The sequence below is a fragment of the Thunnus albacares genome, chromosome 1, assembly GCF_914725855.1.
Source record: "Thunnus albacares chromosome 1, fThuAlb1.1, whole genome shotgun sequence".
NCBI classification, from domain to species: Eukaryota; Metazoa; Chordata; class Actinopteri; order Scombriformes; family Scombridae; genus Thunnus; species Thunnus albacares.
Window position 1 is genome coordinate 18075074 of NC_058106.1, and position 16619 is coordinate 18091692.

The 16619-nt window shown below is 38.2% G+C and overlaps 1 long non-coding RNA gene across 1 annotated transcript; it reads left to right on the forward strand.

Moving 5' to 3' along the window:
- Positions 1 to 570: 570 nt before the first annotated feature.
- LOC122988400 lies at positions 571 to 16328 on the forward strand. The gene is made up of 5 exons (XR_006404794.1): positions 571 to 710; positions 2303 to 2428; positions 7612 to 7676; positions 7798 to 7881; positions 13808 to 16328. It is a non-coding gene; the product is annotated as an uncharacterized LOC122988400 (long non-coding RNA).
- Positions 16329 to 16619: the final 291 nt, after the last annotated feature.

Consider the following 16619-nt stretch of genomic DNA (forward strand, 5'->3'; position numbering starts at 1 on the left):
AAAGAGATTTAGTGTGGATTATTTGGTAACACCACAGGTGAGGAGAAAGGTTTACTATATGTGGGCCTGCAAAGTATGAACAGAATAGGGCCATGGTGAAAATGGGCAAATTTCATGTAAATAATAATAATAATTTTTTGTAAAAATTAGACAATTATCAGTGGTTATGTAAAATACTAAAATGTTTTTGCAGGGTCGTCAGGTGAAATATAACATGAATTTTCACTCACATGTGTAATACTCATGCCCACCCCATGAATGTATTAGGTAAAGGTCTGCCATCAAACTGTGAACATTTCACTGAATATCATTAAGGAGCTCTAGACCAAAGTCATAAGTGCAGTTTATTTTCATCATCTCCCCAATCACAGACCAAATACGCTCTACCATCCTCACTTACCTACTTCTATTGCCAGTAAATTTCATCCAATATTTTCATGGCACATGATGTGGGGCACGTCATGACAATAATGCTCAATGTTAGCATGACTGATAATTAAAGTAATTAAGTAATATTAATAACCTACATTATTTGTACAAAACTAACATAACTCACCCTCCATCGTGGGAAACTCATGAATGTGCACTTAGAGCACAGACTGAGACGGTCACAGAGCTCGCTGAAGCGTGCACTGCTACATCCTGCAAATCCATGCCCTTCCGGGTAAAATACCAACTTTTTCAGGAGTCCTGTTGCTTGACTGCTGTGGGTATGTACAATCAATGTCAAACACTTTACTGTCTCTCTGTTTCATTACTTTAAAATCTATTAAAAAGTGGGAAACTAGACTGTAATATGAGTGTTACATAGACTATGTCACTGTCAGTCATGGTAGTTTTTGTTAAGTGTTATGAAAATGATAATTTTATGAATGGTTATCGTCTTGCAGTGTTATGCTAAATTCCTGTCAGAATGTTAGCTAGCTAGCATACAGGCCGTGCTTTAGCTAGCGAACAGCCCATACATCTGAGCATATTCCACCCAATAGCTTTGCGTATTTAGGGTCTTTTAAAGTTTTCGATGTGACACTCATTATTGTAACACTGTACCAATAATAACACTTAACTACAGCCAGGACATGCATGAAAAGGTATCACTACCGTCAATATGTCATTTTGTGCTGGAACTGTAATTGTGGAAATAAATAACATTTTGCTAAAAAGTGACTGTAATTGCACAAGTGGAAACAAGCTTTTTTGGTGAAAACGAGTCAATTTGCTAGTGCTAATCTATCAACCATCAGTTCGCATAGCTAAGTTACCTGGAAAGTTAATTAGCCACACATTCATCCAACGAACATCAATGGTACTCATGGGCATATTCAACTGACGTTAATGTCTTTATTATGTTATATTTGTCAGAAAGATAATAAAAAAGACATGCACATTCCAAAACCAAATAGGATGGGTGCTGGATTAAAAAATACCTTGCAGAGTTGAAAAAGAGAGATACGCACACCAGCTCTCGTTTTTATTTTCTGCCATGTGCATTTCAAGCACAAGGTTCTTCCTCAGACTGCCTCTGATACATACAGAGAGTCACCATGTATTCCCATAGTTCAGATTGCCATCAATAAAGTTGTAGCAAACCTAACAACATTTTACATATTTACATATACATTAATTTTTACAGATTTTTTTAAATACCCCCAATGGTTTGTACTCCAATAAAGGACTCAGGCTAGATAGCCATCATATATACTACCTGTTAGAGGTGCTTCTGTCTATTTATAAAATCTATTATATTGAAATAGGGGGGGGAAATGCAACACCATATGTAAAACAGAACACTCCAAGAAGATAACATAACATACAGAGAGGCAATATTACTGTTTTAGAGATAGGATATGTTCACACAAAATGTGTATGTATCCAGAACAGTTCAGGAGCATAGAGTTAATGACTTAATGACTTTAATGAAATCCATAGAATCCATTTACAGATATGCCCCCAGTCAGACCCATTATTGCAGCTCTTGGAACACTAACAGAAAAAAATCTCAGCTTTTGTGGACTATTTTCTGCAATTTCTGGCTACAACACTTGTTTCATATACCAAGGAGTCTATGGATTTCATTAAAGTCATTAAGTCCATACAAAACTTTGAGGAAATTCAGCTGTTAGTAACAATGGACATTGAATTCCTACATACTAATATTCCCTTTGACGGGAGCCTTCTAGCTGCTAAATCCTTCTTGGATCAAAGGCCTGACTGTAATGCAAATACACAGTGTATATTGGATTGGATTAAGGGAGTTCTCATCTCAAACTTCTTTCTTTATGGCAATAACTTTTTCCTTCAGGTCTCAGGAGTGGCCATGGGATCTAAAATGTCACCAAGCTTCACCTCCTTGTATGTGGGATTCTTTGAACAAGAACTGAACTTCAACCACCAGGAGAATCCATTCATTCAGCATATCTCTACCCAGGTGAGAATTGGAAGACATATTTAGACGATATCTTCTTACAGTGATGTGAAAAAGTGATTGCCCCTAAACCTAATAACTGGCTGGGCCATCCTTAGCAGCAACAACTGCAATCAAGCGTTTGCGGTGAGTCTTTTACAGCGCTGTTGAGGAATTTTGGCCCACTCATCTTTGCAGAATTGTTGTAATTCAGCCACATTGGGGGGTTTTCGAGCATGGACTGCCTTTTTAAGGTCATGCCACAGCATCTCAATAGGATTCAGGTCAGGACTTTCACTAGGCCACTCCACAAGTGATCTGTAAGTGATCCCCTGCGTAACATGCTAATGAGGGCAGATCTTCCCCCTCCATCACCTTCACATTTTCTTAGCTCGGCCCCTTTTGGAAATTATACATGTTGCCATTACCAACAATGCCATCTCAAACAAAAAACTGACTCGTTTGTAGGAACACTACATTTATTAATATAAACCTTGTGATAAGGGCGCTACCCCCTTGTATTTTTCAACTGTGCTGGGAGGAGACACAGAAACACTTTCATCAATCTCATGTCTGAAGTAGTGTGTTACGATACAGGGATCGTAATTCTCAGCCTTAAATTGAAGCCATAGACAACGACACACTGATAAATGCATATTTATTCAACTAAAACGGTTAATAAGTGAGTGAATGAGATATCAATGCAAACAGATAAATGAATAATCAACCAGAATGAGTGTAATGTGGTCTGTGGAAGAGCGGCTTGTTTTACTTTGAAGTCTGCTGACTGACCTTACTGACTTTCTTACTAAATAATTTTGCCGGCCTGAACAAAACTATACTTAGAGACATTAAGTGCAACATAAATTTTGTTTCACTGAAGTTACAATACTGCACGTTGATTAAAAGAAAAGAAAGTTAACTTAGGACATCACGTGATACGAAAGAAAAAAAAGTAGGATGGAAAGTTAAGATGGCAGAAGCCCTTAGAGATGTGACATGCATCTGTGTGCATCTCCTTGGAGAAACAAAAAGGAAGAAACAGCTGGGCGTAGGCCAACAGATTATTTTATCCTGGCCTTTGTGGGGGCGTGTTTTTGGGTGGAGACAGTCATTCTACCACGCAAAACAAGAAAATTCTTTGTCTGAGAGAAAACACGTGATCTCCCCTGAGTTGATTACTCAAGATTAAGTTTAAATCAAAGCTTCCCTGTTTCACCATGGTCATTCACATTTAAAGCTATAATATGTAACTATTCCTCATTAAAATATCTAAAAACAACTAGACCCATGTTATAGATTTTGTTGAGTCGTGTACTTACATTATCCCAAATGTTTCCAACAATTTTCAAACCCAGAGAAGTCTGTAATTTTAATCAAGGTAATGGTCTGTTTCATTTGGTTGCCTGTCAATGGCATTATACCCCTCTACCAAAGAATATATGCACACAAGATACATGCTTTGGCATTGTGTTTGTTCGCTACAATTGCGTCTACCAAAGAGTATACACTCAGAGGATAATACATCGGCGTTGTGGCTGTTTGCCACAATGGTGTCTACCAAAGAGTATACGCACACAAGATAATACGTCAACGTTGTGGTTGTTTAACAGAAACTGTTATAAATTGACTTTTATTCAGTTTTAGCCACATTTTTATGATAAACTTTTTAGATTTTGGTAATTTCTAACTATATTTTAACTGGATGAAGGATTTTAGTAATCGGGTGTCTGGATCTAAAATTATCAGAGAAACAAGCTGGGCAAAAGTTAGCAGCAGCTCAGCTTGTAGCCCCTCCACTCTGCCTCATCACATTCTGCCTTGTTATTGTTTTGATTGAGAGACCCCTAGCGACTCAAATATTCAGACACACACACATCTATAACGTAATCACTATCCCAATACCCTGAGTTGAACAACTTGGTTAGGTTACACAATGAAATTAAAATGCAGTTTTTGTTGACTATACTTCTATTGAAATGGTCTTATACAAAAAGATTAATCAGCAATCAGTACAATGAAAACATACTACAGATGTTTAACAAATCTACTTCTAATCCTAAATTCTATTATATAACTACTAATGTTAATTCTTCACTTATCAAAGTATATCATATAGAGTTTAACAGCAATTTAGCGAATAACATAACCAGAAAGTATTGTACTTTATTGTAGAGGCCTCTCTTCAGTGTTCAAAGCTTTACTAAAATTGACTACTGGGTGTCAATGTTTGTACTTGTAATATATGGTATTTAATCTAAACATGAGTATCTTAGCTATATTTTATCACCGAAAATCCAGAATTCGGCATTACTTTGTGACCAATAATATATAGGTTACAAGATGGTTATAACCTTAATGAACATTGAATCAAACTTTGGCTTAAAAAGCACAGGAAACTCAAGCAAAGCCTTCCTTTAATTTACGACTGGTGTCTGGCAAATGTTCTTATCTGGAGTCACACCAGAGTGAAAAACAAAAGGGGAAGAATAAGTGTGTGTGTGTGTGTGTGTGTGTGTGTGGTGTGTGTGTGTGTGTGTGTGTGTGTTTGTGTGTGCAGGCATGGTTAGAAGGAGAGAAAGAGAATTTGGAATGAGTTGTCCCAACTCATTAAAACAAACTGATGAGGTTAAATTGTAAACAGTCTTTTTTTCAAGGAAAAGTCCTTCAATCCAGTATTTTCTGAGACTTGAGGAGTTGATGAAGAATGTAACTACTCTTTTAGTCTGTGTCATAAATCTCCCTTTCCTAACACCATTGGGAGAGTCTCTGGAGTTAGAATGGGAGGAGATTATCCTGAGAAGAGTCAAAACTGACTCTAATGTCAACTAATGCTGAGGAAGGACTCTGAGTTTACCTTCGAAGGAATTTCCGAACTGAAGTTGAATATACATCCATATTCTTGAGGATAGAGGTTATTGTTGATTGAGCCCAGACCTTCTTTGGGCTTTCACACAAATTAGCAGAAGAAAAGGAGGGACTCAGGTTCTCCTACACATTCAACTACCCTTACACAGGAAGAAAATACAACGTCAAAGGTGTTATTTCATGTTCTACTCCTAATGTCATACATGTAGGAGGACAACTGCTTGTTCTTTAATTCTGTTAACTAATCTTTGATTCTTAAGGAAAATAAGAGACAGACTCCCTGGATTCCTAAATTGGTAAGAGCAGACCCTCGGCCTGCAGAACTGACCTTTGTAACCCTCTAAGTGGGGGTTAATCAGTGATGCTAAACAGACTCAGAAAGACCTCCTAAGAAACCATTTCAATAAGTTGAATTATGACACGAACTGAAAGCACGAACTGACCCTAAAGGCCACTTGGAGCAGAAAAAACAACTCCCACCTTAGAAGGAACACAGACTCTTATCACCAAAGCCATAAAACTAACCCACATTCCAGAGGACTTTGTGAAGCCTCCCTGCAAACCTGAGGCAAACCTGAAATTCATGTAAATTAAATGTCCAATCATTATGCAACTTATATCATGTTCTTTGTCATGTAAATACAAGACAAATGGTATAACTTTCATAGTTGTATGACTATCTACTAAAGAGCTATAAGACTTAGATTTTATTAACCTTTTTGTACTACAGGTAACAATACTGCCCTCTATTGACAAGTGTTAAATTCCGTTATGTGAAGAGTTAATGAATGTTTGATAACCATGTATTTGTATTTTAAAACCACCCAAGTGTTTAACTTGTGATCTATTAACCTCATAGACAATCATATTTTAATAGTTAAATTAGACAAGTAGTTGTGTTGAAAGGATGATGTTTCTGAAGTAATAGGAATGTAAAGATATAATGTTTGAAGAATTTGAGTTTAAAGTTTTCTTTTATTATTAAACAATAATCAAATTGAATGCTTTTATATTATGAAGTAAGGGTTATGTTCAACTTATATTTTAATATGTTTCTTAAAGTAATCTTATCATATAAGTGTTGCCTAAATTTATTTCCTTTCACTATAGTATTAAACTTTACTTTAGTAGATGGTTTGAGATGTGTAAATAGTTGGTAAGACAACCAGACCTCTAAAAACTCAAATTGTTGAACACTGCAGCACAATGAGAAATAATGTAGCATCTAGTCCTGTGGCTGTACATTTTTCCAAGGCCAAACACAACACTTCCACTCTCACATATGTAGAGATTGAATCTTGAAAACACCCACGCAGAGGGGGGAAATACTAACTCTATGCTTCTAAAATGTGAACTGTTCTGGATACATACACTGAGCACTTTGGCCCCTAAAGGATTTAATGAGGACTTTGACATTAGACCATTTTTGTGAATACATATCCTATGTGTCATCTCTCGAACAATAATATTGCCTCTCTGTATGTTATATCATCTTTTTGGAATGTTCTGTTGTACATATGGTGTTGCATTTTTTTCCCTATGTCAATATAAGTGATATATTTTATAAATAGACAGAGGCGCCTATATGACGGCTATCTAGCCGGAGTCCTTTATTGGAGTACAAACCATCGGGATGTGTTGTATATTTCTTTTTTGGTACATTTTGTATATATTTGTACATATATGTAGCATATTTATAAATTTCTGTGTATTTACAAAAATCTATACAAAATATGCATGTATATGTAAAATATTGTTAGATTTGCTACAACTTAATAACAGCAATCTACACCTAGTGTGTGGTCATGTCATGTGGTCTTGTAAACTATGGGTATTTAAGATGGAAACTCTGTCTGCTATTTGGTGTGCAGATATTTGTCAGAAAGGCCATTTGTCTGAGTAAAGTGTCAATCATTTATGTTGCGCTACATGTGTAATATATGAAGAGATTAGTAGCTTTCATTTATTGCATATTCATATAGTATACTGTATAGCTGTACTTTCTTATGATAAATAGCACTATTAGTGTTTGTTTGATTAAAGTGCAAGTAGTTTTATTATAGTCAGCTTTTATTAACAGTGAGTGTCATCATGAGCAAGAGGAAGGGTGGCAGTGACATTCGTCAGTTTTTTGGGCAGCCTCAGAAAAGAGGAAAAATACGTTGAGAGCAGTGAGAAAATGAGTACCAGTCAGATGATAGAAATATACAGTAGTACAAGAGGTGAGTCAGTGTTCCTTGATATAATTATAATTGCAATTTAGATCAGAAATGGTTGGTAATCCATTCCTGAACATCATGGCAAGAAACTATAATTTATGTCCACTCTGTTGCATTCAGAGTAAAGAGAGAGAGGGAGAGAGACAGCATGAGGATGCAGGATAGGGAGAGCAGATGACATGGAGGTGAGTGAGAAAAGGAACAAATATTGATGGTTAAGACTGAATGACATCAGAACAGTCTAATCCTAATGTTTAATTTAATCTGAGATATTCCTATACGTATGGCTTCTCATGTGTATTTCAGATAATACAATCAAGCAGGGAGAGTGACTTTGAGACAATGACCAACAGAGAGAGAGCAGACAGACAGGCAAAGATGAAGGTGCAGGTGAGGGAGGGGAGGAACTTGGACCTCGCCCAAATCAGCCAAATGTGAATGCCGTACCTAGTCAAACCCTATCAAATAGGACACTCTATTTTCAGGAGAGATGGTTTAAAGATTATACTTGGCTCCATTGCAGCCCCTCCTTCAAGGGGTCCTCTGTTTCTATTTTGTTAAATACATTGCAACACAAAAGTCTGAGCTTGCATCAAAAGCAGATTCAGCTTTTGTTAAGACTGGCTTTCAAAACTGGAAGAAAGCACTGGATAAATTTAGTGGGCACAAAGACAGCCAGTGGCACAAATCAGCTGTGTTGACTCAGATTGAGGATCCAAAGCCTGTTACATGACAACTTTCACATGAGCTTGAAAGACAGCAGCAACAAGTGAGGAGAAATCCTATGAAGATTGTTGGGGGTGTGAAGTACTTGGTGCAGCAATGTCTGGCTTTTCAAGACGTTAATAAGGAGAGTAGGTATTTCAGCCAGCTTCTAAAGTACAAGGCAGAGGTCAATGCAGAGCTGACCATCTGACTGAAAGGTCACTTTGATTTCACCAGTCCCCAAATGCAATATGAAATTCTGAAGCTGATGGGCAATACAATCGTCAAAAAAATTATGTTGGAAATAACACCAGTGCCAGTGGTCCAGTTTGCACTTATCATTGATGACACCCAGGATATATCAGGAGTTCAGCGGGTGTCAACCAAAGGAAGAATTCCTGGGACTCTATGAAGTGTCATCAATGACATGGCAAAATATAGCCAAGATGGCATGTGATTTGATGATGCATCTAGGCCTTCCTCTGTCCCAACTTCAAGGACAAACCTATGACAGTGCCACAAACATGGCTGGATAATTGCAGGAGGTGCAAGCCATTTTAAGGAAAGAACAATCACTGGTTATGTATTGATGCAGGCTGCAGGATGCCTGTGTAGCCTCTCCACTAGTAAGAGATTTAATTTGGTCTGGTGCATGAATTAGGGGGCTTCTTTAATCAGTCTGGGAAGTTCAAGGTGGTTTTCCAGGAAACTGCAAAATGAGAGCATGGTTTCACATCATTGAAACCTCTCTGTCCCACCAGGTGGACTGTTAGCACCCCTGCCATCCGCTCAGTTCCCAGCCAGTATGAGCCAGTGCTGACAGATGTTGAAGAAATGGCATCATGCAGCTCATCTGACACTTCAACTAAGGCCAATGGTTGGACCCACAACCTATTCAGATGCCTCATATCCACAAACCCACAAAGCGTTACACCGGTCAGGCTGCAGCCCATATCCATCCAGGTGCCCAGTCTTTGTACAGAGCCCAATTCAACAACGCCTTGGACACAGTGAATACTCAATTCATAGAGAGGTTTGATCAAGCTGGATTCCACAAGCTGCAGCAGTTTGAAAATGTGCTGCTAAGTGGAGACATAGACAAAGTGGTAGACAAGTATCTCGAATTGAATTCAAGACTACTGCAGGTACAGCTGGCCATGTTTGGGGCTAATTACACATATCAAACAAGCTCAGATGTTGCTAGCATTATTTATGAAATGGTACCAGAGGTGAGATGTCTCTTCAGTCAGGTGGAAGCTTTAGAAAGGCGTCTGTTGGTCGTCCCTGCCTCCTCTGTAGAGGCTGGGAGGAGTTTTAGTGCCCTGAGGAGGCTTAAGACATGGTGTAGATCATCGATGAGTCAAACAAGGCTGAATAATGTGGCCATGACTCAAGTGCATCAGGAGAAACTGGACAGACTGGACCTTGAAGGAATATGCCAGTCTTTTATTGGTGTCAATGATAAGTGCCTTTGGATCCTTTGCTTGAAGAATGGCAAGTCAATACTTATGTCGTTGCCTGGAGAGGAGATGAGAGGATAAGAGAAGAGAACAGAGGAGAGGAGAAGAGATTGCTGGAGAGGAGAGGAGAAGATAATAATAAAAAATAGATAATATATAATAATAAATAATAACAACAACATTAAGACTAATGAAGTAGTCCCCCAGTGTGTGTGTGTGTGTGTGGGGGGGGGGGGTTAATTTTGAATTTTTTCTGTTTCGTCCCCCCCAATGTTGACTCCTTAGCACACCTTGCCCCCTGGTTCGCTCACACTGCTGAATTAGCTGTTAGGTCTGGTTAATGTAGCTGGCCTTTGAGAAAATACTTCTTGTGTGCACATGACTGGAAAGATATTATTCGACATGGTTCAATGGTGACAGCCCTTCAGTTTTTGGTGAGTAATATTTTATTTATTTATAACCACTGGCATTATTGTTATTTTTGTTGTTTTTGTCAGTGTAGATCATGTGGATAAGTTTGCATCTGTCTGCTTTCATTTCATGTCAACATTGTCGCTGTCTGTGGTGCTGAATTGTGGATATAATACATTGCGTATTGAGCAGCACAGGCGACTTGTCTTTTTGCTTTCTGTGGTGTGTTGGTGCTCGATGTTATTGTTTAATCTATTAGGAACGACGTGCATGTTTCTCTGCACCTTTGTTCGGTTGGGTTAGTCCTTCTTGTTCTACAGCCTCTGAGCTTCTGTTGCTCATACATATGTTTTGTGTATGACCCCTTGTGGGAACTCGAGGCCTGCCTTACCACAACACAGACCACCAAAACTGTTTATACAATGAAGTTAAACATGATATCTAAAACAGCAACAACAGCCTTGGTGAGGTCATTGTGCAGCAGGACAGACAGAAGGACATTCAACATGCCATACTAATAAAACCAAGATATAAATACGTATATTTAACTACACAAAATAGCATGAATGTAAAAGAGAAGCTATAGAAATATCATTAAAGGTGAAGGTTGAAATATTAAATCTGACCTTTACTTAATTTTTAAATTGCAATATTATAGTTCAAAGTCATCATAATTGTGTTTCTTGTCTGGACTAAATATAGGCATATAACTTTAGTCAAGGAGTGCAAACTACTGAATAGGATGTGATTCATCTGAATATAGGATATAATGAATCTGAAAATTACATCTGCAATGAAAATGGCATGTTGCTGTTAAGTCTTAGGAATTCATGGAGACTTGACTTAAATTTACATTTTGTGACTCATAAACATCTCTGAGAAGCTGACGTGTAGCAACAGCACGTTTCAAAGTTTCCTCAAATGCAGATACTTGTCTTGTTTGAGGCTTAAAGTTCAGTTGTTGGCAGAGGACCTTGAGATAAACACCCTGCAAGACAGACATGTGCGTTCTCTGAACTTCAAAGGAAATATGCAGAGATCCAGTGATTATTGTAACCCTCTAGCCTGTGCAAAAATCCTTCCGGAAGAACCACCAGTTTTATAGTTCCAGGTTAATCGGTTGTTTTCAGAAAGTTACCTGCAAGGGGACCCGGCTCCATCAGCATAACGCAGGGGAGCTAATTATTACCACGAAACAGGGCTTTTATCCACCAGCCAAAACACAAAGTGGTGACATTTAGACAATTACTTTCTGAAACCACCACCTAAAGCTAAGAAATACAGGGAGAATTGATATTCCATCCCTGATGTTAATCTGCTGTAGGTTTAAAAGAAATAATATTGTGATATGAGAGTAAGAAACAACTAATGAATCAATAAGAAGCTGCTTTTGGTACAATTTGAAATGTTACAGTTTGGAAGGCCCCTGCAGTACATTTATGGTGGTTTTTCACATCAATGTCACAAAGACAGCTTGGCAGTTGTTCCTACACACACATACAGAGAGAAAGAAAGTATTTAGACAGATAATCATCATTCAAGAAAGCAATAGTTGATAATTTACTGGGTGTCATGGGATTGTAAGTGTCTGTGCTTTTCTGTAGCCAAATTCCATTTTTATTTGCCTTAATTTCACAGAACCATTTTAGTGGTTATTTACCTTACAACTCAAAATGGTTTTGTCTGCTGAAACTGAGTGAAACAAAGAGGGAGACAGTTTGTAACCTACTCACACACGCACACACACACACACACACACACACACACACACACACACACACACACACACACACACACGCACACACACACACACACACACACACACACACACACACGCACAGACATGGCTATACACACTGATCACAGGATTGTTTTTTTTACTGCTGCCTTTCACCATTGCAAGCCACCTCTGTTTCAGACAGAGATATTATTAATTTAGTCTGCATCTCTTTGTTCTTTACCATGACTATTTTTGATATACTTTGTTGTTATAAGTGTTTATGTGTCCTACAGTTTGTTTTAACCTACTGTAATACTTCACACATTATTTAGTTATTAAGAAACAGAGACAAAGAAGTGAAATAGAAGGACAGAGAAGAGGAATGGATGGAATAAGACTCTGTCATTAACTCTGTCATTGATTAACCAGATGGTACAAAAGCTATTCCTCTTTTCATCACTGTCATCATTGTCTCCTCTGCTCTCCTCTCTACTGATCTCTCCTCTTCTCAGTCTTCACCCTCTTTCCTTTCTTCACATAGGCTATTAGGGTTCTTTAGTAATTATTATATCATTATTACGTGTGGTCATCATCTATTGCCATTAACCGTTTCTGCATTTAATATTTTCAGTCTGGTACTGCACCTAAAAATTATTTTCAGGTAACTCATATTAGTTTTTTTTGCTACTTACCACAGCAACTGATTTATTTCACTGTATAGACATAGAATAAAATGTGAATGATGATAACAAGGACCTTTTTAAACAGGTGAGAACAGAAAGTCATGTTGCCAAAATGGTTGATTAATGATCAGTAACATACTGTAGATAGTATAATAATACATTTTTGTAATTAGGAAATTTTCAGATACTGATACCTTAATTTCGTCTGTAAATTAGTAATTAAGTCTGATATCTGCCTGATATCCATTACTGATGCAGGATAGAGTGCATCTACTTTCACAGTGCTGCTCCACACTTGAAGAAAACAAACATTGTTATCAGTGACAGAGCAAGTAAGAGAGTGGGAGGGCGAAATGGACATCCTATACTGGAGTCAACAGTGTGTGTGTGTGTGTGTACATTGTGATTTTTCCCTATTAGCCAACCTTGGAAGATCATACTATTAGGGCTGCAACTAAAGAAACAGTCAGTATATGACCAGAAAAAGTACATATAAAATCAGATTACCTATACATAATTTACAGTAACTGCTTTCCTGTGTAGATGCATATGACACATACATGCTAAAAATATGCTAAAACAAATTAAGTGAAGTCAATTTGTTTATAGAGCACAAACAACAAATGATGACCAAAGCGTTTTACAGAGAAATTTAAAGTGCAGGATAGACTGTGATTCATTAATATCTTTGAACTCATGAAGTGCCACATTAAATCTGTGCCCAGAGTTGTCTCACAAGTTGGAAAAAGGGCATAGATGCATTGAACTGTGTCATACTACATGAGATAAAAGGACAACTTGTCATCCATGAAGCTCATTTTCCCTCATGTCTATCTGATCAGCCCATTATCAGGTTGCTATTATGTAGTCTGGGGAGGTTTTAAGTGATTGTGAAAAACTGTAAACAAGAGTGAGCCAGTCTGTAACTCATTATCAGGGAAGGAGCTCCAGCATCTGCCTCTCGATAGCATCACAGATTAGAGCCTTCACTGCTCTGGGTTTAATCTTTGGCAGACAGTTGTTGATTTAACGGGAGAACTTTATCACCACGTGGTTTGCTGTCACAGAATTTCATTATTATTGGTTTCAATGGAGAGTTTTAGTATCACATCTAAATGCTGTTTCAGGGGCCTTTTAACGCTGCCAAAAAACATATCTTGGGGAAACACTGAAATGCTATTATGTACTTATTGTATTGGCCAATCGCCTGAAATGGGAAATGGCAATGGATTTTGGCATCATTGCGGGGATTCGGGCATGATTATCATTTTGGCATCATCCACGTTTGGCAGCGTGAGTGAATCATTTTCCCTCTTTCGCTCTCTCCGTCTCCCTAGGTGTATACCTGTGTCTGCGGCAAGGAATGGAAACTCAGGATTCCTGTCGGGCAAATGCCTCCTGAGTCTCCTCTCATCTTCCACTTTCCTCTTTCTTCCTGCTCTATCTTTTTCTGCTCTTGTCTTTGCTCCTCTCTGCTCTTGTTTTCTCTTACTGGTTGTCTGAACGAGAGAGGTGTATGATGGTTGATATTCAACATGGCAACAAGTTAGGGGAGCACTTTTGAGCCACAAACACTACTGCCATGTCCCAGGGGTCAAATACTTAACCAATTGTATCATACAAGCGGAAGCTAAGACGATGTGTATACTGTATGTGTTGGCAGAGGTTGCAGGAAGTGAAGTAGTAGTCAAGGTTGAAGACAAGACAATAGGAAGTGAAAGTGAAAAAATGAGAGAGGATAGATGTGGAGACACAGGTAAAAGACATGTTAATGGGCAGAGGAGAAAGGCTAAATAGGTCTGCACAGAGACAGAAGAAGAAAAGTGACATCTAGGTCAACAGGGCCACACACACCAATACAAACACCTCAGCCAGGTAGGCAGGGCATTAGCTGTTGGCAGCTCTAATAAGTAACTTTGGATTGGAGCTTTCTGTGTAAAATCAATTCCAGCACCTTTCAGAGATGTTGCTGTGTGTGTGCATGCATGCACCATGTGGGTGTCAGGTGTTATACCCAGGAATCTGTGGAGGTTATTATGACCTTCGCACACACACACACAGGTGTCAGATCATGGGTTTTGTGATAGTGTGGCAGTCCACCGTAATAGAATCTGAAGAGACAGAGACATACAGAGATTTATAAGTGTATGTCCTTTCCCCTCGCCGCCCCAGCAGCTTCATTCTCTGGTGCTTTATCACACACCCATATCCCTGGAATTACATTTTGACCAAAGACTGGCCTTTTTGTAAATCTTATCTCCTCTATAGTCTGCTCCTCTTTATCCAATTCTTTGATTTTAGATACTCTTAGGAAATGATAGTCTTTCAGTCCTACATCTAACACCCATTAGTACAATGGTGGCAGTCATACTCTGAGCACCCAGTCTGGTTTTATTTATTTCCCTTGTTACTTGGATATTAGATATCAAGTGTTTAACATCATTTTAACATCATAGCCAAAGATATGTCTCTGATCACCACTGCTAAACATGAGATTAATGCTTTTCTATACAGATGCTACTAAATACCTTTCCACAAATGGTCTTCACATCATGTTACCTGCTCTAATATTATATGCTAATGTTAAGAGCTGCAGTCAAGGGAAAAAAAGCATAATTTTAATCAAACTGAGCTATGAAATCACATGAGTCATTCCTTTTATAAAAATGATATCCCTAAAAATTGTGGGAGAAAACTGTGATTTTGACCAGAACTGTGCAGCCCTTGCTGTAGGTGAGGCTATTATTTTATAATCCACCAAAGGTTTTTGGGCAGAGCAGCTCACCTTCAACTCACCCTGTAGAGTTTGCAGTTTGTGTTGCCCTCATCTGTCCATCCACCAATTTCATCTTTAAATATAGCATCTCTTCCTCTGTTTCTTGTCTGTAGAAAAGCAAACAGTTTTTGGTGAATGTCTGTTGCTGTTTTGGTACAGGAATATGTAAGAATTTGTGTTCTTGCTGGATTGATGTGACACATCTGTAATCACAGCCTATCTTTTATCCAGTGTATTGTTTCGGTTTTCATTCAATCTTCAGTGACACTAAAAAATCTGTTAAATTAATATTGCATGAGCCCAAATTTTCCGCAGTGCAGCTTTTCTTCCATTGTGCTGGCACAAAACTTCTTTAGTAAATAAGAAGAAATGCATTTCAACTGTTTAATATCTAACAAGGGGCTGAAAAGCCTTAGTAAATATACCCCTTTGTATGTTCACCCAATGTTTGTATGAGTGTCCTCTTTCTCAGGTGGGTGTAAGATAGCACTAGACTTTAAGTTGCACTTAGTGTCTGTGTTCACTCTGTCATGGACTGGTAGCCTTTCATGGTGTTTATGTGCATTTTGTCCAGTGTGTACTTTGAGAGACTACTGGCCCAATGTACAACTGGGTGTAGAATATGAATAAATGGATATACTGAAGCCATGCTACTTTAATCTATCACGTATCTGTCCGACAGTGATGAGATGTGAAGGCATATTGCCAAGTGATTCTTTTTCTTATTCCTTTCTGCACCGTTTGACAGCAGTCAATAAGTTTTTGCCACTTATGGTTGTGACTTTTGAGCCGGACAGCAGCAGGTAGCTAGCAAGGGAGGGATTATTATCTGATATAGTTCACTGAGTTGAATTTAGCTTTGCAAGAGGTGTCCCGGAGTCAAGCAGAAAATAGTGGACAGTAAAAATGGTTTTCTAAGCTGAAGGGTTTCATTTCAACTTTGGGGGGACACACTCCTGATCAGAGGAGAATTGCTCCATATGAAACACAGTGAGGTACTATTTAACTGGGCTACTGCTTTGATTGGGAAAATATTAATCAGAGTGTGAAATCATCATTAAAAAGTTAAATATGAGAAAGTAGTTTAATAGAAAATTTACAAGGTGATGGGAAACTCTGCCACCACCCTAACCCCTAGTTGGACCCCACATCCTACAGTATATCCTAGACAAGAATTACAGCAGTAGAATAACATGAGTTTTCTGTCAAACAGTAAATCCATCCTGCATTAGACTAACAGCAATTTATTGGTGCTGAGGCATGGTCAATGTCTTTACATTTGCACATTTGTGTAAACATACTTTATTATTAAACTATCTTGATTTTACACTAGTGAACCTTATGGTAGTTGCCCCCTAATCTACATTTGCTAT